Here is a 23,073-nt window from a genome sequence, read left to right on the forward strand (position 1 = left end):
TATAACCTAAGAGAAGAGGGAAACTTTTCAACTATAACTATTCAATAATTTCTAAATGGTAAAGTTATTAATTTCGCTTTATAAAAAATATGCATTGCAAAATATACGACTGATTGCTGCGTACCGAAAAACCATAGGATCAACTAATCAATTTTTTTATGATAAAAAGACAAAACATGAAGTTTTATCAAATTATCTACATTTCAAATTATTTACATCATTAAATTTCACCTCTAAGAACGCCAGAAAAACTCGGAAAATTTGACAGTGATGTATTTGCATGCATTCCACTTGAACACAAATTTGCATAGAAAACTAATGCAGCATTTAAAAAATATAATTATTCATAGAAAACTGATAATCTTTATTTCTATGGCTTAGTATATAAACCAGTAATTCAGAAAAAAATTCATTCTCCAAATAAAATGTTTATTTTTAATACCATCTAATTAAAGCGCATCTTGTCCGCACTATAGTCTGTTATTTTAAACTAATCACTTCAAGGTCTCTGCCCCCCCACCCCTTTTGCGTGTCATCATCCCCGTCCAACACTATTCTCCACCTCATTTGAGACCAATATTAAGTTACCCTTCAATCACGTGCTTTTCACGAAGCGAAATATTACAAACGTCAATTGGGTGTGAGGGATATGGGATTCACCCAAAATACTCTAGAATAACAAAAATTATTGGCAACAGCATCCGCCGTTACCATGGTTTCAAGACGGTAGGAATGACCTTGAATGACTTAATGCTTCAATCACTTGAGCGTTGTTGTTCATAAGAGTGAAACTCATAAGTCATTGGATAACAAAAACACCTGTTGAAAAGCGATGGGTAGAAAAAAAACGCGGCGTTTCTCTTACAGACTGTTAAATTATGCTGTCTTCTATTACAGAAAATAATGCAGTTTAAGACAAAAGCTACATATTTTTACTCCCGTGACTTTACAACAGACATTATAGTTATACAATGAACTCTCAGCTGCCCTCGCACAAGACGCCCATTAACATTTCAAAAGGAGTTCAAATTAACTGTTTCGAGAAAGTGGTTAATTCATTATAAGCAAACTGCGTATGAATACATTTTCTCATATAACATAAATCCCTTGTCTCATACAAACAAGCTAACTATCGCACATACTCAAGAAGCAGCTAAAACTTAAATATTAAATTTAGATGTTATTTTATATTATGTAAAAAATTTAATTGTATTTCGTGTAATTTAACTGAAAATGAAAAATTGATTAAATAGGATTCCACACCTTCGACTATCAGAGGACCATTTGGTTCTTAAGATTTTATTCATATGAATAGCTCATCAGAAGACATGGGGTAAAAAATGAATTTTCTCGCAATCAACTGATGAGAGACAGATTCAACTGGATTTGGAATAGCCTTATCTGAAGTGTTCGAAAACACACTATAAATCTCCAAATTGCAAGTTTGTAAGAACGCATTTAGTGCTCGGCCCCCCTTGGCTTAATGTGATTTGGCTCGCATTCTAATAAGGGAGTCGGTCAGTAGCAGACATCGGAATAGGGCTACCAATCACTGTCTTCGGCTTCATCAGAGGCAGAGAGAGAAGGATTAAACTGACTTCTCCCTTGATTCCTTTACAATTGCCTGCGCTCATTAATGCAGAACCCACTCGAATTATGGAAAAGCATTCGTCAAAGATGATGGCCATTTTTATACCCGGAATACATTTGCTTAAGAAACGCCTCGCAATTGGGTAGCAGAGCCGTCGAGTTTAGGACAAGAGATAGCGAAGGGGAAAAAAAAAACACATTCGATCGTTTCGCTTCTAAAGAAGATTAATTCTTGTCTTCGACGGAGAGTTTTCATCGATGTCATCATTCCTTCTATCGTTAAGTAGAGAGAAGACGAGATTTAATGACTTCAGAAGTTGATGTTTGTCAAGAGTAGATGGAATGAGTGTTGGCAACTTTGTCCACCGTCCAACGTACATTTCAAGTTTAGTTCTGCAAATGGCTGTTGTTGAGAGAATACTGAACACTCTCTTTTTGCTTAAAATTATCAATTCAAATCATTAAAAATTTCTTTCCAAACTGCTATCTTATGGATGAAAATTTTTCGCTATTACCTGCAATCACTATTGGGAGAGGGGGGGGACTCTACAAAACGAAACTCCTAACCGCCTTTCTTTTGATTAGCACAAACTTTCTATATGTTTGAAACAAATCTAGGCTTAGACATAAAGGCACCGTCATCATTTATTTCATTATTAAGTTGTCCAAATGTTAGCAATTTTTCTCACTTTGGCAGGATACCCTCATAATCTCTTTATTACTTTTACGGTTCATTATATTTCGATTTCTGCACTAAATACAGTTCACTTAAATTTTTTAAGTCTTGACTCATAATTAAAAAATATATATAGAAAACAGCATATAAAAATATATTCTTTAAATGACGAATTTTTTTTTAAAATGGATTTTTTTTTTTTTTTTTTTAAGTCCAAAGGGATTTGAATCCCGAAGGACTATTAGTTTCGTTTTGGCATTTTGCGTCGGACTCATAAATGTCGGTTCACTTTTCAAACTGTTGCCACAAAATGTTAGAGTCCTGCATTATATTTGAAGAAATTAAATAATGAAAAATCTGCATAAATGTATGTATATTTCTCGTATTGTGATAAAACAACGGTACATAGAGTCATCGAATTTTGAATAACGTAATCCTCCAACGAATATTGAGCATGTGGAAGACCAAATTTGAAATTTGTTTTATGATCGATTTCCTATTTTTTAAAACTTTGACGAATTTTTGATTAACAAACTCAAGGATTTCAAAGCGAGCAATGGCAACGTTGTGCAGAAAAAACAATTTTATCTCCAGCGCGTGAGTCTCTGTATCGGAAATTCTAAAGATATGCTCGTTTTAAAACTATTTTGCGATATTGCTGTTGCACTGGATCTTATGGTCTAAGTGCGAGGAACATGATATTTAATAAAGAAAGGTAACACACAAAATGTTAAAAAACGCCCCTTTGGACGTAATTTAAAATCTGAAACATTTCAGTTTTTTTTTTTTTTTTTTTTTTTTTTTTTTTTTTTTTTTTTTTTTTTTAATATTTTCTCATAAGATCGATAGCGGCATAGAATCGAAACCGGTTTTTCAGTTGCCTTGTCGATCTTGTGGCTGTCGGTTTATGACTTCGTAACAACAATGCTCCTTCGAAAATGTGCTGGCCACTTTATGCAGGTCGTCCATCATTCGAAAAGATTGAAATCTTCACAAAGGTGCACTAATTCTTAGACCAAAAAAATAACCTTCGTTTGCTAATAAACAAATTAGGGGGGAAAAAACCCTTCATATGCTGGCACATTACCGCCAGCGCATATTTATGCAAGTTCCATTTTTGCGTGCATAATAATTTACGTTTGGAAATGTTTACTTTTACCTTATAGTGCCCACACTATAAGGTATTTTCTCCCTCCTTTCTGCACTGCCTTCCTGGTGTAACGGTATGTGCTACCGTTACACCAGCTATGTCTCCTGCTTCAAAATAACCTAATGACTATACAGCATATTTATAACCTAATGACACTTCAAAATAACCTAATGACTATACAGTTACTTTTTGCAGCTTAGAAACTGATCTTCATAAGGATGCGCGCACCTTTACGCCGAGGAATTCTGTTCGAATTGCGAGTGTCCTGCATAAGGCTGCGGCCACCTTTCTTACAAGGCAATCTTATGAAATGGTCCCGTCGGCTCTATGCAAAGTCGGCAAAGTGCCACAATCCCGTTCTATTGATAAATTATTGGTTGACTTAGGTTATTAATATCTCTACTCAACGGATTACTAGCTTTTCAGGATACTACAATAGTTTCTTATTTGCGTGATGGAAAACAAAATATTGATGAAAGATCACATTCTGTGTAAAGATCATCAAAATTCAGTATCTTCTAAAGTCGATTTTTGCTAAAACCTAAAGCAGAAGACTACGAAAACAGCACAAGTATACCCCGCCGGTTGAATTTTTTTTTCACTCAAACCTTCAAGCGATTGTTTCTTGTCTTAAAATATCTGTACTCTAAAAATTCTTAAAGCTCAGCAAGATTATCCGTTTCAGATACTGCATAGTGCATTAAAGCTCTAGCAAGATTATTCGTTTCAAATACTGCAGAGTGCAGTGTCAAACCTCTAGCTTATTAATTTACCTTCAATCATACTAATTTCAGTGGGTATCGATAATGTCTGATTTCATCTATGAATAAATTGTTTAAAATTCACAGATTCATTATTTTCAAAAGTAAATCTTCTTACATTAAAAACTTATGAAGAAGACTGAAAAAGCAACATAGGCATTTTTTTGTCTTACAAAAGCAAGGAAGTAACACAATCTATAAAGCAAACACGCCAGTTGATTTCGCCACACCCCCGCAAACACAAAGCACATACAAAATGAATAATAAAAAATTCAATTTTTTTTCCTGTCAAAAAAATTTCTCCTCTCTTCTTTCGCAGGTTTTCACGCACGAGCAACTTTCAAAATGTGCGAAATACGAGAAGGTATTCGAAGAAATAAAAATTAGTTCTTTTCCAACAACAAGTCCGGTGATTCGCAGCTCACACAGGGAAAAGGAAAGAAAAGTAAATAAAACGAAAGCTAAAAAAAGTGAGAGATGCATGACCCCAGAAAACTCTTGATTGCTTTAGTTGGTCATCTAGAGTCTCAGGATGTATGGACTCACTGCATACCACTACGTCTAAAACCTCCCTCAAAAACTAACATCGAGAATAGAAAAAATATAATATTCTCATCCTGCGCTGTATATAAAAGAGCACATACACACAAAAAGAAACACAGGAAAACAAAATGCCAGTACGAGTTGGAGTGTGTGTGAGGGAGTCTCAGAAGTATGCGGTAGTTTTATGAAATTGAACATTTGTGGCTGCAAAGCCATTGATATGAATAAGTAAGCACGTAGCTCGGTGAGCTCGCACGGAATTCTGTTATTTATTCATATTCATACAACGGCGCAATTTTTTTTCCTTCTCTCTCTCTCTCTCTCTCTTCATCCTCTCTGGTTCTATAGGGGCTGCGAGCCCTAAAAAAAGCAGATTTTGTACAGCGAACGGAATGCCGTCACTCGAAAAGAGAGTTGCAACATCCAGCAGAATTATCCAAGGAATGCTGAAGCAAATTCCAGCATGCATGTAATATAATGCTGTAACGCAAGTCATATATAAACTTGATAGTAAAAGATGATGTAAACCAGTAGCTACCAATATAAATATACTCAGACGCGAAATATTAAAGTAATAAATTATTACTACTAATTAATGGTAGATATATGGATTTCATATTTCATTTTAAATAAAATGCGCATGTGTGATTCATTTATGATTTAAAATTTCTTCTGAAAAAGAATCGATTATTAGTCGTGTAAAGGTATATTCACCCTCCTTTTCCGCATGCCTTTGTGCAAGTGAAAGCGCGCTCGATGCGTTATTCGAGAGATCTGGAGTTCGAATGCCGGCGAGGGCATTTCTTCAATTTCTTGTCATCAAAAAATTCTAAAAGACTCTGCCGAACTAAAAAAAGGTGGTTGACGATTATTCGTCACCACCAGGATTTGGTGATTGGGTCTCCTAATTCAGAGTCCACCTTTAAAAGGGGGGATTTATAAAGTATTCTCGGGGCGCAATCCGATTCTCCCAACAGGCAAACTGTCTTATGGACAAACAAAAGGTTCTGCACCAGCTTAATACACAAATGAGAGCAGCGAGCGATCCTGCCAAGCTGATCCCCCCCGAAAAAAATTGGGGAAGCCCACCTCCCTCCCCCCTCCAAAAAATTAAAACATCTCCTTTTATCAGGCCTCTCTTTCTTAGTCCCGGAAAACCAGGACCTGTGCTCCGTATAATTAAAAGGTTGATATATAAACAAACCAAAAAGAAAATAAAAATAAACATTCAAACGATATTCATCATATAGTATAACCGCTGGGTATAACATGCATATAGGAAAACAGAGAGAAAAAAGCACCAAAATTAACCAAAAATAAATAACTGTTAGTTAACTATAAATAAGAAGACTATATAAGGTATTTTCTCCTTCCTTTCTGCAAGCCTTCGTGGCTGGGGGGTGTAACTGGGCGGGCACATTGGGCACTTTTTTGGGAGGTCTAGAGTTCGATTCGTCGAGGGCATCCACATTTTTCATGTTTCCGATCCGCATAAACTAATAATTCTACAGTCGCAACTTTTTTTATTATTATATTTATTCCTTTATTCTAAAAAGTTGACTTAAAATACAAAGAAAAATAAAGAAAAGGCATATTTAATATCGCAAGAAAAGTTCATGCACAAATGTTTCTCTTTTCTAAGCAATGCAGTCATCCGGCATTGAACTCAAGATAAAACTTGTCTTATATGAAAAATCAAGTTTTTAATTTTAGTCACATGTTATGCGTGAAGGTAGAATATTGTTAATATTTTTAGTAAACAGTTTTCAATAAAAATACTGTTGATATAAAAAAATAAATAAATAAACTGTCAGCCAACGTTTTTATAAAAAAAAATATTATAGCGGCGGAAAAAAGTCTCGCTGTCTGCATTGTTATAAATAAAGCAAATACGATTTGAATAATTTTAAATTGTTATAAATTGGAAGAAATTTTTAGAAAATGAAAGTAAGGTATACAATAGTGCAACAGTTTAACTTGAAAATTAAGGATTCATTTTAAAGCTACTTAATTTTCGATAAAAAAAATAAGATAGGCTTCACTTTAGATAAAAGTATCTCTTTTGGCGCGTAATTCTCTTTCCTGATGTCTTTAAGCGCTAAAAGTTTATAATTAGGCAGTCATGCTGATCACACGATTATAAATTCATCTCCTTTTTCCTCCGCGTTCCTCAATCTTAAATTTGAAAATATATATATACATATAAAAGTTAAATTTATCGCGGGAAAAGGGACGGAATATGCTGAAGAGAACACAGAAGTATTTGAGGCAGTGGCATTCTCAGAAAATCACCTACATTTTCCAAATGAAATGTTACAGCATATTAAATTTATGAAATTAATAAAAAAACAGGATAATTTAAATATCCTAAGAATGAGCAGATTATCTTGATTCTCATAGAAATATCTCAAATCCCTTGTAGTAGTATTCTCCATCCTTAACCAAGCATAAAAATTTTGGAACCAAATGAGTATGAAAATATATTTTAAATTCATACCCATTTGGTTCCAAAATTATATATATATTGAAAGCGCACAAAAGTATTATGGTTTAATCTATCAAGTAATATTAGATGGTTAATGTTATCAAAGAATAGTTGCTCATGCAAATTTGGCCAGCAATTAGTGTACTGAATAAATTATAAAATAAATAGTGAGTAGGTAATACATCAGTGTTAACTAATAAAACAAGAAAATATAATAAAACTGGCATTCGAAAGATGTTTTGAAGTAACTTGAATGTAAATTGTTAAAAATGTTTAACGGGGACTGGAATTAAATCATGAATAACAAAATTTCAATTGTAAAAAGAATAAATTAAAAGCAAGAATTAAATTAAATGCAAGTAATCATTGTCATTGATCGGAAATTAGTTGACTTTTCAAGGGGAACAAACCAACTCCCGTTCAATGAACAATAATTAAGAAATAAATACGAAGGTGTTTCGTCCTACTCGAGCAATAAGGCGATGCCAAACCGGCAATTCAAGTCAGGCTAAACATTTCCGCGAATAGAAGAGATTAAGAACCAATGCAGAGATCCAAAGAACTCATTCCGATGAAGCATTTTAGCTAATTCAATTTTGAGTGAAAAGCAATTTTTGCAGTAAAATTGATATCGCTCGAGTAACCGTCCCCCGACAATATATATATATAATTTTAAATTCACTTAGTGCGAAATCGAGTTATTCTATTTAATTATTTACATTCAAGTTACTTTAAAACAATTTTCGGAATTAAACTTACTAACTATGGATTCACACTTTTTAGATAATTACACTAAAATTAATCTTAGGAGATAATATAATCAATATTTCTTTAGTAAATAAAATATATGTATGTATATATATATATTTTTTCAGGTTTTCCCTCAACAACACTTATAAGTGCCAATCAAGTTACTTTAAAGTGCAGAAAGGTTGCCTTACTAATGCAGGTATTAAAGACAAATATACATTGTATAATCACAAGAATTTTGCTGTTTACATTTTAAAAAAAATAATGTTTATAATTAATCTGTGTGATAAAAGTTAGGAAAAAATATTGCGTCATGAAATCCATAATTTCAACGCTCTGATCGGGGTGGAGAGATCTTCAAGTTCTCATACCTTAAGTTTTAAGTATATGTACCTGTATGTAGAAATATATATATATATATTAAAAAAAAAACAACGAGGCTGCAAAGTTGTCTCTATAGAAGGCGATTATTTGGCCCTAAAGACATTCCTTTGCTAGTGTGTGTTTCAGTTTTTTCTTGCGAGAGGAAGTTGATTAAAAGCTATCTTCGATGAACAGTGTGTCTAGTAAGACCTAACGCTTTGGCAATTCTTTCCGTTGAAAATGCAGTAACTAAATACATTAAGTTTGATGAAGCTATAAACAAATTATCAGAAGTTCGCACAGAACAGATTTAGCTTTTTTTATTGACAGAAAAGTCAAAAACGCTTTTTTAAAATCAAAAATGGCAGATTAATAAGTTGCTTTAAATATATGTTTATCTGCTAGATGTAAGTTGTTTTTTCTTTAGTCTCTAGATTTTTTGTTTTCCAAATCATTTTAACTATTTAATTTTAATTAAATAAACATTATTTAAGAATTTGTGTGGTAATCATTCCAATAAGGGAAGCCCCAGGGAGATTTCCGCCCTGTGCTCGATAGCTGTTGGTCTGCTACTGCTGCTCATTAATTAATTCCATTTATAACTGAATTGCTTTTCAACCTAATCAATTACAAAACAACCAACGCCAGTATAATGCTAATAATAATATCACAAATCACTCCATTTTTTTTTGTAATACTAATAATGATATCAATATAAAATTCATAATTTAATGCCAATTAGACATTAATTATAATTAATTCCCCTGCATTCAGATATAATTCAACGAAAAATCTCAACAAAATATTTCTTAAAACGATAAAGAATTTCTCTTGTTCGAGTTAAACCAGAGACCGAAAGTTTACCTAACTCGTCAGAATTTTTAGCAGATGGCCTTGAAAAGACGACCCTGAAATTGTGCAACGTATCGTCCTTTTCAATAAGGTACTTCCAAGGTTGCGTCCTCGCTTGTCACTCGTCAAATACCTCTTTCCGTCTGGGGGAGTGTCAAAGCAAAAGCTCTACCATTTCTGTCAACTGTGGGTGGTTACGGAAGGGTAGGAAGATCTGACATGATTTATCAGGTGGGTGTCACAAAGTTCCCAGTACTGAAGATTTGCAATGGATACCCTGACTCCCTTTGCTGCCATGATGTCACATTTCCCGATTAGCACAGTCTTAGCGCACCCGTAAAAACGATTACAAGGTGAAAAGGTATGAAAGAATGAGGTGTTAGTGGGGAGTAGTTCTATTCTAAAAATAGCGAACATAAGGGTAACAGTCATTCTGACCTGTTAAGTGAATGTGAAATACCAGAACTTTCTGAGGGACAAATAATTTTTAAAAATTGCCTATCAATATGCATGATTTACTTAACCAATCAAAATCTGTTAATATTGCAACTTTTTACATTACTTGTTTTAAATATTACATAGTCTCATTAAATTGATTACAGAAACTAGAAATATTGAAGCCCTTAAATATTAAATACTTCACTCTATAAGGGTTTATTGCTTTTCTCCATACAGGCTCTCGTGGTGTAGTTGTTAGAACGTCTAGCTACCAGTTGGAAGATTCATGGTTCGAACTCGGGGCTGACTTTTTAAATTTCTTGTAACAAAAGAATTAAAACCACAGCCATGGCTTAATTTCTAAAATTAGAAGTGTCGGAGCCCTATGGAAGACCTTCAGCAAATAGGAACAAAAGTAAATAAATAAATAAAATGACTATTAAAATCATTAAAAAATTTTTAATTAAATAGTTAAATTATTGCCAAATTAATCCGTAATTAATTAATTAATATTTATCAAATTATTATTTAATTAAATAAAAAAATATTATTATTTATTTAAATGATTAAAGATTAAAGTAATTAAATAATTAAAGTAAAATAAAATGCAAGGAGATAAACTAAAATTTAATATGCGATTTTTAAAATTATTTTATTGCAAAAAATTAAATTTTCGAGATCAAATTTCTACTGAAATTGTTGTTCAGTTACGTAAAAGAAGTGTCGGAGCATTCTTATTTAGGGCTCCCGTGCGCTCCGCCTGGAATTATGATTTATCCCCAAAACTAAGTAGTAACGGAGCCGGACTCAGACGCAATATAAGCTCTGACCACAGCTGATTATTTAATTCATTAAGGACACAGCTGATTGCTCATGTTTCTTGCACCGAAAGAAACCTAACAGCTCTTCAGTGGCCGTCCGACTAATATAGTGGTGATGGATGAAAATTCGTCATAACTCAGATTTAGCCGACTAGGCCTCCTTTTATCTCTCTTACAAGTTGTACTTTAAATGAAGAAGATCAGGAATAATCACCTTCCCCCCTGCATTATTAATAAGTAATTATTTATACCACATTATTAATAAGTAATTAATATTTATAATAATTAATTATAGTTTTCATTTTAATCAATAATTTGATTAACTATCTCTCTTTCAATAAAAACTTTTCTGCCCTTTTGTTTTCGCTTAAACTAAATTTGCAACAAGCTTGGTTAACTGAAGGGCTACATAAACGGAATGAACTTTGCGTTAGAGCTTTTTATGTTTTAATTATTCAAACGAATGACGAAATATTCCATTAGTATTAATATCATTTGTGTGCTGCAAACTGCGCAACCCAGTCAATTCGTAATCATACGCCGCTAATGCGAATTCGGGCCGATTATATCAGTTTGACAATCAGATAACTGGGATTCGAAGTAAGAATGACAGTACATCAGAAACAATCGCACACATATGTGCGAATGGACTGGAACCACTATTATAATGAAGTATTACCATTGTAACTGTTGCTCCAGTAGTACTGTACTCTAGCAAGCTATATTCGATCTATTGGTGAGATTACTGAGATTGTTAAGATCTATTATTGATTTATTGCATTGTTGAGGATCTACTTAGAGGTCCTTTCTTGAGCTTGGTTCTATAAGGATAACACCCACCCGCCACAAATATCAATCACTCCACATGAGATAAATATTCATTGACAAATGAGAAAAATCATCACAAATTATGAACCTGCTTTTGCAACTCACTGACGTTCATATAAGGTCAGCATCCTTTGGTGGCGCAATGAGTTCAAAAGACCAGTGAAGATGGTATTCTGGTCAGGAAAATTTCTTCCCTCCCCCTCAGATCATATTAAATCCTTGTTTTTTTTTTATCCATAAATACGAAATGGCGAATGCTGCTAGGGGGTAGAGTGCTACTTGCATTTTTCCTGTAGAATTTAACGTGTTTGGTTATCAGCCAAAGGGTCTAAATTCTTGGTAGACATTAAGCGAATTATCGCTAAGTAACAACTCAAACTTCGGAAAGGTGTAAAAGACCTTTTATTTAGCGTCACTTTGTGTTTGCAACTCAACCAACTGTGGCGATTCAAACGTAAAATTTAAATTCAAATAAACTACTAGCCAAAGGCTACACAATCAATTTAACGCGACTTTGGCTCAGAACTTAACCGGCGTGGAATTCAACTATTGTCAATTGTAATGCAAGCCCGAAGACTGGAACTCTTATCTAAGACATTAACTTAGTAACGTGGCCACGAGAGGTAGAACACGCTCTGGCTTACAGTTTTAACCCTAACTTTAAATACACACGAATTAAAATGCATTGTTGCGGGAAACGAAAAGGGAGAAGTGATAGTACAGATCCAAAGCATAAAATAACTGGTTAATTAATATAAAGGAGCCTCACAATGCAACTCAATCTTTCTAATTTTCCAGAAACATCTTACAACAGATCTTCTTCAAGTCTTTCTTAAGTTGAATATCAAACATTTTGCACTCGCACCTTAAAATTCCTTAGATGTAGGCCATTTCAACATTTCTGGGGCCTGTTAAAATAGCTGTTCTTACTCCAAAGAATGTTCATGAATATGAAACTGTTCCAGTAGGTATTACTGAATTATATGAAGGGTGTCCGCCGATAACATCGCAATAAAAACATCGCGGAAGAAAACGTCGCGGAGAAAACAACGCAAAGCGAAAACGTCGTGCTACAAAGCATCGTGGGAGAAAACATTGCAAAGAGAAAACATCGCAGTTCTAAAACATAGTGGTACAAATCATCGACGTCGAAAATAAAGCGGTTCAAAACTTCGCTAAAAGCATCGTCATCGAAAATATCGCGGTAAAAAATAAAATATCTACAAATCATCACATGGCGATAACATCGCAGACAAGTGGCTTTTTTCAGGCTTTAATAATTGTAAATGGATATTCCCATAATGATTTGCGAGCGCAAGATGTATATTAATTAATAAATTTTTTCTGAAAAAGTAAGAAGGAAACTTAATCATAAAAAATTAAATGCAACTTATAGATTATACTTTTCATGAAAAATTACCAGTCAAAACTTTATAAAAAATGATTTATTAATGGCCTTTGTTGGTTAAATATGTCGGTTTAAAATTATATTAAGTGCTATAAGTTGGTTATTTGAATATTTGAATATGGCTTGGTTACCCTTTGGCTTGGTTATTTGAATATGGCAAAGCACACAAGGGTTATCTGCCTAAGGGAAAGGATGGCTTCATGGAATACCTTTTCAGAGGAAAATGGTTCGTATCCACGTTAATGTAGATACCCCATTAGCCTAGGTTCGAACCTGGGTAAAACCAACAATGTAGATAAATGATTAGCCTATGTTCGAATCTGGGTCGGACCGGGGCCAAGAGAGATGTTCAGCGAACTTAAACACTCGTATACTGGTGGGACAAATAAAAAAAGTAAGTGCTTTATGTAAAACTTGAAGTAACAGTATATGATTATCACAAAGTTCGTTACAAAAATGCATATTCTTCCTTCCCATATTGAGAATTCTCGATTAATAATGGAAGAAAAAGTGCCTTGAATAAAATTAGAATCTAAGCACAGCTTAAAGCAATCCTTAATTAAAGCAATGCGTATGTTTAACGGTTTTGTTAATAAACGCGCCTAGCACAAACCAGTCTTTAGAAAAATAATAAACTAAACCCATTTTCCATGAAAACAAAGGTCATTTATCATCTACGGAACTTTGTTTTTGTTTTACACTGTAACTAAAAAATGCTTTAAAATTCCAACGAATTACTTCTTTAAACAATTTACCATAATATAATTCAGCACAGTCTTTGGGCTTTGCTGGCTGAAATAGGCTATACTTCTTTCCATTTGGAAAATTTGTTGATTGATGACCGAGTCACCCAAGAAATTTTCCAACTTCAGCACCAGGGATGAAGAACCAGTAGTAGAACACTATCATTCATCATCAGACATAGCATTGTGGGATGTGAACATATTTCTTAACGTCAATTTCATTTGCAATAAAAGCGAAATGGGATTCTTTTAACAAAGCCCACACGTAATCAGTTTGAAAATAAATTCTGTATTCTTCTTCACTGAGATTCATAATAATTATTTTACAAGAAAAAAAAATTAAAGGAACAAAAATAAGGGGAAAAACATTTATGTAGTTCAGTTTAATCAACAAAACACTTCATACATGCGGTTCAAAAATAGATATATGAAATAATCATAAAACATAAACGAAGACAATTCTTTTTCAGCGAGCCTTTATTAAATAATTAAATCTAAAATGCTCATTAAATGGCTCAAGTTTTATTTAAAAGTACTTACGGAAAATTCATTGATCCTATCAGAAAATATAAGTCTAATAAGAGTAACTGATTAAACAAACTGCAAAGCAAATTTCTCTTTTAGCATATACGAATGAATATACATTTTTTAGCTAAAAGAAGCAATTAGCACAGAAGGGTTATTAATTTCGTTTTGGCATTTTGCGTTGGTTCACGCCAAACGGCGTTTCACTTTTCAAATTGTTGCCACCAAATATTAGAGCCCTGTATTATATTTAAAAAAATTAAATAATGAAAAATCTGTATGAATGCATGTATGCTTCTCGCACTGTCAAAAAACAACTGTACCTAGAGGCATCAAATTCTGAATAACGTAATCATCCACTCGAGTATGGGCATCTGGAAGCCCATATTTTTTATTAATTATTTCATATTATGTAAAACTTTAACGAATTTTCGATTAACAAACGCAACGATTTCAAAGCGAGCACTGCCAACATTGTATGGAACAAAAAATTATCTCCGCAATATGCGGTGGGCCAAAGGTCCTCACAATGTGGTTTGGTGGAAGGGGAGAGGGTTGGAAGACCTTTGCACCCTCCCTCCCTCGGGTGCTTTTCATCAAAATTGGGGCGGAACTGAGCCAAATCGCCCCGTCACCTGTTTTAGGTGCTCAAGGCTGTTACCAACGGCAGGCGTAATCTTGCGTTCCTTGCCACAAGGAATTTCGTGGGCTTGGGCTGACTACGTCAGACAAGTAACAACAACAACCTATTCCGCCATTATTGCATAGTCTGCAAACTGTGCAACAATGGAGCATGATTGTCAATCTACCATTAAGTTAATACTGTGAGCAAAGCTGTAAGAAGGAATTGCTGAACTCATGTGAGTAAATTAATTTTAAACCAAGAAAAGAAATTCGAAGAAGATTTTAGCCTAATGGCCCTCAAATTAAGAGTATAGAGCAATACACCTTATATTGAGCACAATAAAATATATTTGACAATAAATTCCCTCGGTAACTTTGAATATATAAAAAGCAAGGGCTGCGCTAGGCTATTTGCCTGCCAATGCAAACTCCGCCAGCCAATGCAAACCTCTGTTGCCTTCTTGAATAAAATATAAAAGCTTTTCTGCCCCTGAATTTTGACGCGAAAACACTGGTTGCATCGGTTCTGGTGGAGGCTCCGATAAAAATCATTAACTTATGTGCTATCCTTCAGAAATTATTACTATAAAATTATTAGGTTAATATTATTTAATTCTGATTGCTTAACGGGAAAAGAAGTAAGTTTAATACTCATGTATAAAATGATCGTAATTGTTACACATTTTTTTTATTATTATTTAATAGGTAAGGAGAATAGTAGCTTGATTAGAATTTAATAGTTAAGAATAAATAGTTAGAATTTAATTGTTAAGAATAAAGAAAGAAGTACAAAAAAAATTAAATATAAGCAATTTTTGAAGAATTTATTGTCAATAAATTAAACTGAAACTTAAAGAACTGTTTATGTTTATCTAACTTGTACACTATCACCATAAAGAAATAAATTTAAAACGAAAATAAATATTTAAGCTATTTACTTTTCCTTATATTGATTAATTCCAGAAATATTTACCTATTTTCGTATTAATTTCAATAATTAAAAACTACCTGAGATAAAAAATATATGTTGGAGGTAATTAAAGTTATTTACACAAGTAATTCCATTTACTTGAAAGCATATTTAAATTAGTATATTCTTCAAATCATTCTGATAAATTTCTTTTAATATTTTTACCTCGTCGCACGACGACCGATTGCGATGCCAAAGGGGCCCGGGTTCCAATCCCCCGAGAAGGCATGGTTGTAACTGTACGTATCTTTAATAGGAGGCAGAGATGATCCGCCTGTAAGGTACCTGCATGCTAAGTGACCACTGCTCTGGAGCCCCCTCCCCCCCAAAAAAAAACTACTCTAGATCAAGATTTATGGTCACTAGAGGAAGAATTTGAAGCAGAATTGGCAATACATCGTACTACATATTTGCAAAATTCTTATCTACAAATAATTTATCACATCTTCTTGCCTAAAACTCACTATACCTCATAATCTGCTACCTGCGATTAATACTGTCTAGGTTAAATTGGCTAAGCTAAATTAATTTCATACGCTACCTAATACTAATCAATAAAAGGCAAACTGCTAATTTTTCTAATATTTGCTTCACAGCTGATTTCATATTTAGCTACCAATATTTATAATCTACCAAATCACTTCTAAAATTTTAATTATTCCTCTGTTGAGCAACGGAAAAGACCTGCACTGGAATAAGATTTTCTAGAGGTAGAAACCACATATACGGTTATGCAATCATTCAAGCAAGGACTGCAAAAAAATTTACGACAGAATTCTCATGTTACATGGAACCTGAGTTGCGAGAGACACAGACTGAAAAAAAGGCGCGAAAATAACAGATGTTCTTCCCCTCTCTAGTTGTCACATTTGCAATAGAAACGAATAAAGAGTAAAAAAACACAAGCAAAGCATCTTTTTATGCTACTCCTGTTTCCAGCACCCAAATGATTGCGCCAGCCGCTCTCATAAAACACCTTCGATCCGCCAAAGTAAAAAGGGGAAGGAAAAAAAAAATTTTTTTTTCTTCTTTCTTGCCTGTTTTTCCAATATAGCATCCCCCTCACTGTTTTTCCTTCCCTTTTTGGTATTGGTGGAGGAAGCGCCAAAAAGAAGAAAACAGCTTGGAAAAAAAGGCGGGTACACGGCTTTGGGTAGCTGGGGAAAAAGGATTTTGTATGTTTTCTGTGCGGCAGGGATCTAAGCCAGCAATCCTTCTTTGCAACCATTAGCCGACACGGGGAAATAAATGGGCCCTAGCATCGTTAACCCTCGAGTCTTCGCCTTTTGGCCAGGGTCTATGGATTAGGATTACATTAGTGTAAGAACATGGCACGTTCTTTTCTCGAACTCATTTAGATCTGGCACCTTCCCCGGAGACTTCGGCGAAAAGGAAAATTTTCTTTTCTTGGCCCAAGAAAGTCTGCTAATGAACCGTGACTTCAGAAACCCGGCTCTTACTTTCGAAAACAAGTTTTACCTCTTCCTCGATCCAAGGCGTTAAGGAATTTTCTTTTTATTACGGGGTCCACTTTGAGTCCATCTATATTAATATAGTCGGAGAGCGAAGCAACAGATACGGATTTTTCAAAACGCATTCCTATCGCCGCTGATTAGAACAAATTTGGGTTCTAAACTTCGTCGCATGCGAAGATAAGGCTCTCTCTTCTGAAAACATCATTTTCAGATTGCAGGTGTTGAGTCAGTAAGTATCTTGAGAGAGAAGCATTCTGTAAGACCCAAGTCAAATTTAATTTTCAGTTGCTTGTAAAGAATATAATATAAGTACTGCTGAATTATGTTTAAGAGAGATGTTTACTTTGCAGAAAACGCATCTCTTTGAATAGATTTGTTGCTTTTAGTGGAAACAACCGCTTTTGCCGTTCACTTTCAACAAATTTTTATTCATTTGCTATAATCATGTTGAATACTGTCTGAATGCAAAGTTTTAAGGAATCCATTGCCCACGACATTTTACTTTTATGATAATTTTGCAATATTTTAACCTTTTATTGATGAAAATTTACAGTTCTCTTAACGTTTTAGAGTTTGAAACTTTATATCCATTTCCTAAATGCACCTGTTTAATAGAATCAATAGTTTTGTCTAGCTGAGAGAAGTATAAATTTGCGTTGTTGAAATTGCCTATGAAACTAGAATTGCTTTCAGAGTTCACAGTGCCGCTGCCGCCCGGACGATAAAGCGGTTAGGGAAGCCTATTGCGGTACCAAAGGCATGGTTGTTTGTAAATGTATAATGTCTTTGCGGCATAGGGGCACTTTAAATATACGGTGAGCCAAAAGTCCTCTCGTGTGGTTTAGCGGTAGAGTAGAGAGGTGGAAGAACCTCGGATGCCCCACCCCGGGGTTGCTCTTCCTCAAACCTGAGGTGGAAGTCTAACCTCCTTGAGGTTCTGGCAACCATTCTTCCATGAAATACATGGATTAGCAAGGCCTGCCCATACCTAGTATGCCTAACTGGATGCACAGGTGCCTACTTAGCCTGAACTTGTACGATTTATATAAAAAAAAATAAATAAAATAAAAATTGGGGGTGAGAAGATTGAATCTAGAACCAGTCTTCAGATCCCTTTATCAGAAAACACTTCGTAAAAATCACTAATATTAATTGCTTTACGACTCATATAATTTAAATAAAATTTATTTTTTGTGCTTTCGATTGAAATGGCACTACAGGCAAAACATTTCTTACTAAATTATCTTATACAAATATATATATAAATAAACAAACAATTCAAAACATCAGTAATAATTAACAGACAGTGACAACAACTAAATTTTCTTTGTCTTGTTTTTGTTGTAATTTATCCTACCTGATCAACAGTAACAATCAGATCAGGTTGTAGAGACATTAGGTATTATGGAAGCAGGAAAGATGAAAAATTAGCAACGCCTTCACCGGGAATCGAACCGCGGACCTCTAGATACGCGCCCAACATGCAGACCACTACACCACGAAAGCACGCCAAAAAGGCGGGAGAAATACCTTATATACTCCCCCTTTTAAAGGACGATTGGGGTTGTTAGGGGACCCAATCGCCAAATTCTGGGTGCGGAAAATCATCATCCACCACCCTTTTAGTTCGGGCGCCACTTGTCGAGACATTAGTTATTTTGGAAGCAGGAAAGATGAAAAATTAGCAATGCCTTCGCCGGGAATCGAACCGCGGACCTCTGGATATGCTCACAGCATGCAGACCACTACACCACGCAGGCACGCTAAGAAGGAGGGAGAAATACCTTATAAGTTCTCTGAAATTACAGCAAGCCCACGAAACTCATCGTGGCGAAGAGTCAAGATTGCGCCTGTCGTTAGCAAGAGCCTTGGGCACCATACAAGTGACAATAAGACACTTTGCCCAGTTCCGTGTCCCAATTTGATGGAGAGCATTCATGGGGGGGGGAGGACAGGTCCGAGGGTCTCTCACCCCTCTTCCCCTACCTTCAACCTCTTGAGAGGACTTTTAGCTGGCCGAATATTTAGAATGCCCCATGCCACACAAACACAATATATTTACAAACAGCCATGCCTTCTCCGAGATTCGAGCCCGGGCCCTTCGATACGGCAATCAGTGTTGCTACCCAGTATCCCGGTTCGGTGCTTTAATTTCCTGAAGAAAAGTAAGTAAAAAGTTCTGGAACTCGCTGATCTACAGAAATTATGCAACTGAATCTGATAGTAAATTACCATGGGCGAAGGAATTTTTTAGGAGGGAAGGTACCAAAGAAAATGGATAAAATATACAAAATTAGAAACTGAAACTGCATATATTTTTTGAAGTTTTGAATAGAATAGCATATCCTAAACTTGTAAAAACAGGCAGCAGCAGAAATGCCATCAAATTTTCATCTGCATATTTTAAATACTGTTAAAGAGTGCTTGCTCTTAAGCAGAAAAGACACTGAGAAAGGCATGACCTATCTAAAGGTGAGCTTAAAAATTCGGAGAATAGTCCACGGAATATGCAGTTTATCGTTTTAGGCAGCTGGAAAGGCCAGTGTTCAGCCAGGAAGGATATACGAATAAACTAATAGTGGATAAGAATTAGAAATGTTCAAACAGGCATCATTCAATAATAAGGTGGAAACACTTTGTGTCCAGAGTATGTCTGCGTAGTTTGGCAAACATAACTACTAGTACAAAATCAGAGCCTGTACAAAAACATAAAATCAGTGAGATGTCATGGACGCCATAATGTTTACCAGGTGCTTAATGATTTCCACAACATTGGTTCACATACTCAGTAGCGCGTAAGACGATTGTGACACTATTGCCTCTGGGGAACGGAAAGGAAGACCTATGGGGAATTTCAGTTTAATATCTGTCGATAGGAAAATTATTGAGATGCTATGATGGGGAATGAAAAGTACCAGATCGTCAAACACCATACCCCGCGATAGTCTCGATCAAAACTGGGATAAAGCTAATCGTCCACCTCAATAAAAATTAAAAATTAAAAAATATCAAGCCTAAATTTTCAGTAGCTCTCAAAAGATTCACGACTTTCTTGAAAAGTTATAGCTGTGGAATATTCTGAGGAAAGATGATGGTAGATTTTAAGGCTATTTTTAAGATTCGTTCAGTTTTCATCAGGTAGCATTCAAGAAATAATGGATTTTATGAAATTCTTATACACAGTATTAATGAAAGAGAATTTAAAATGGAAGAATGGAACGCATTTCAACAAAATAATCAAATACAGAATTCCAAGTGCCACTGAAGTCAATATATATATATATATATATATATGAATTGAAATAAGGGATCAAGACTGATCAGCGAAATAATGTGGATCAACTGGCCTCTACATGAAAAAAATATGCAACCAAAATTCTCTTAAAGAGTGGACACTGAATGTGTCCACACAGCCGGCTATAAAACACTGCAAGCAATGGCACAAATCTGCACAAAATTGGATTTAAGCCGAAGAGTAAATGTTATCTTCAATTCGCTCCACACAGGGAATTTATTTGCTGATCAGTGAGATACTGTGGATTAACTGGTGTCTAAATGAAACAACATGCAACCAAAATTATCTCCAAAAGAGTAGAACATCGAATTTGTCCCCGCAGTGGGCTGTGGAGCACTGCAAGCAATGGAGAAAATCTGCACAACAATACCAAAATTGGATTCAAGATAAAGGAGATCTTCTTCAATTAGCTCTACAAGGGGAACTTATTTGCTCCATAAAAGAAACGTATGGTGGCATTTGTCTTCAAACAATCATCCGGAGATGAATATGGGTACAAGAAGTTGAATACTTTAAACTACTTCTTTGGACACTTCCTTCCCTGTACCTTAATTCAATCCAATAGCTATAGAATCGAATTAAGGTACTACCTGTAGGATCGAATTAATACTGTACGGATCCAATACCTATAGGTATTCGATCCAATACATATGGGTACCTAACTTCGATTGGCGCGTTAGACAGATTAATCCTGTATTTAAGAGGTATATAAAGTTTCTTAGGCTGTAATGAAACTTGAATTGTGACGATAGGTCGTTTGCCTATTTGCTCACTTCCTGCTGCGACAGGCAACTGCAATGCTTGTTTCAAAAGAAGCATATTCTTAACTGCTAAGTAGGTAGTAATAAAAATGTAGCCGGTATTTTTACAAACAGTGAAAGCTAAGATGATCGCAGAGAGTTTCAGACGATTCTGATTTTCTGTCAAATTAATCGCATTAGAAATGTGACATTTAATCCAGTTTTAAAAAAAGAACGAAGGAAAAGAAAAGCAAAAACATACAAAATGTTACAAGTAAGCGATACGCACAGTATATGATGGAAGATAATAGTACTCTAATTAAGTGAGACACTGAATGCATACAATCAAAAGCATTATACAAGAAGATTATATAAACTGGTCAATGATTTCTTTATCCCGTTTCGACACGCCTGTTACTGAAGCAACTCCAGTGACTCAACTTCGAAATGTCCAGCTGCTCGGCCACCATCATGCATGCTCAAATGATGCCTCATAGATATTCTGCAGTTGATTACTGTCGTCAAATATGAAAATTTACAGTTTCAGAAACTTACAACACGGTTTTTTTCTCAAAAATTACTGTTTGCAATTACGACTAAGAAAACAATACCAATGAATTATCTTTTATATAGATAAGAGATCTTCCCCTACAATAGCACCAAGGGCCGAGAGATGAAGTCAGTGAATATAGGTAGTTTAACCTGGGTTTGATTTCAGGCAAAAGGCGTGTTCGTAGTTGCCCGATGTTTAATCTAGATACGAGCCAATTTCCCTTACGAAATCCTTCATTTAGACAGGTAGCTCTAGGATGCTTTGTCATTAAAAAATAAACCTAACTTATAACAGATACAACATCAAATACAAAAGATACATCAGATACAAAAGAGAGATAAAATTTGCTTAAATCAGTTGTTCCTTGACAATTGTAAAGCATTGTAATGAAATTGCCTTACAGTAACATCGGAACAAGCCCACGAAATTAATTGTGGTAAGGAGAGCAAGACAGCGCCAATCGTTGGCAAGAACCTTGAGCACCATACAGGCGACAGTAAGTCTTGGCTCAGTTCCGCCCCAATTTTTGAAGGAGAGCACCCCGGGAGTGGATGAGTCCAAAGGTCTCCCACCCCCTTTCCCTACGACCAGTCTCTCGAGAGAACTTTCAGTTTGATATATATTAAGAATGCCCCCATGTCTCAAAGACACTATACCTTTAAAACATCCATGCCTGCTCTGGGATTCGAACCCGTGCCATTCGGTACAGCAGTAGGCTCCCCTAACAACTATACCATCTTCGCAATCTGATTACTTCGCTTGTAACCTCAGCATTTGGTCCTTTTAAAATATGAACAAAAGATAGCAGAAAGAATGAGTAGTAAAATTTATTCTATATTTGTCAAAACAAGTTATTCCTAAAGCTCTAAAGCTGTTTCTAGCTTTCATTTGCAACCGCCGTCATTGAATTATATAGAAAACTGATTACGATTAAATAAAATAAATATATACTCTTAAATAAATTGTCATGAATTCTTTCATAGATTCACTTCTCGAAGACTGCATGCTTATGCCGTAAATCTATAAGAACGTACCTGACATTTTCTTTTGAAAGGAAAATGCATTATCTAAATTTAATAACAAAACACCAATGGAATAGAATTAGTATTAAAGACTACAATTTACTCCAATTCAAATGTCATCGACTGATCGATTCGGGAAGTGGAATGGATATCATCCATTTAGCTTACCTGACCGCAAAGAAAATTAATAGCCTCAATCTAATAATGATGGACTCTAATCTGAAATGAGCATGCAAACGCATCAGGTACTTTATGCTGTCGTGGGAATAAACGGAAATTGTTAACGTGGAAGGGAAACGGTTCCCAGCTTGATATTTAAACATGGCAAGATTAGTTACTGCAATTTTTTAAAATTAGAAATGGAAAAATAATTATTTTTTTTATTACATTTTTAGGCATGTCACTAATTAAAACATCGTTATTCCCTGGATATTCCTGAAAACTATTTTATTCACAATTTA

At 34.9% G+C, this 23,073-nt stretch overlaps 1 protein-coding gene and 1 long non-coding RNA gene across 4 annotated transcripts in view; one reads left to right on the forward strand and one right to left on the reverse strand.

The window, feature by feature from the left end:
* LOC118199412 (uncharacterized) overlaps positions 1–23,073 on the forward strand; it is a 163,273-nt gene that overhangs the window by 95,460 nt on the left and 44,740 nt on the right. Inside the window, exon 2 of the long non-coding RNA XR_004759933.2 lies at positions 8,081–8,154. This is a non-coding gene — a long non-coding RNA (uncharacterized LOC118199412). The remainder of the gene's footprint in view (positions 1–8,080; positions 8,155–23,073) is intronic.
* The window catches only part of LOC118199410 (uncharacterized), a 216,231-nt gene that overhangs the window by 31,289 nt on the left and 161,869 nt on the right, over positions 1–23,073 (reverse strand). The window lies entirely within an intron of this gene.

The sequence above is a fragment of the Stegodyphus dumicola genome, chromosome 12 (assembly GCF_044657685.1).
Source record: "Stegodyphus dumicola isolate Sdum_Otavi_A_Nest chromosome 12, ASM4465768v1".
In the NCBI taxonomy this organism is placed as follows: Eukaryota; Metazoa; Arthropoda; class Arachnida; order Araneae; family Eresidae; genus Stegodyphus; species Stegodyphus dumicola.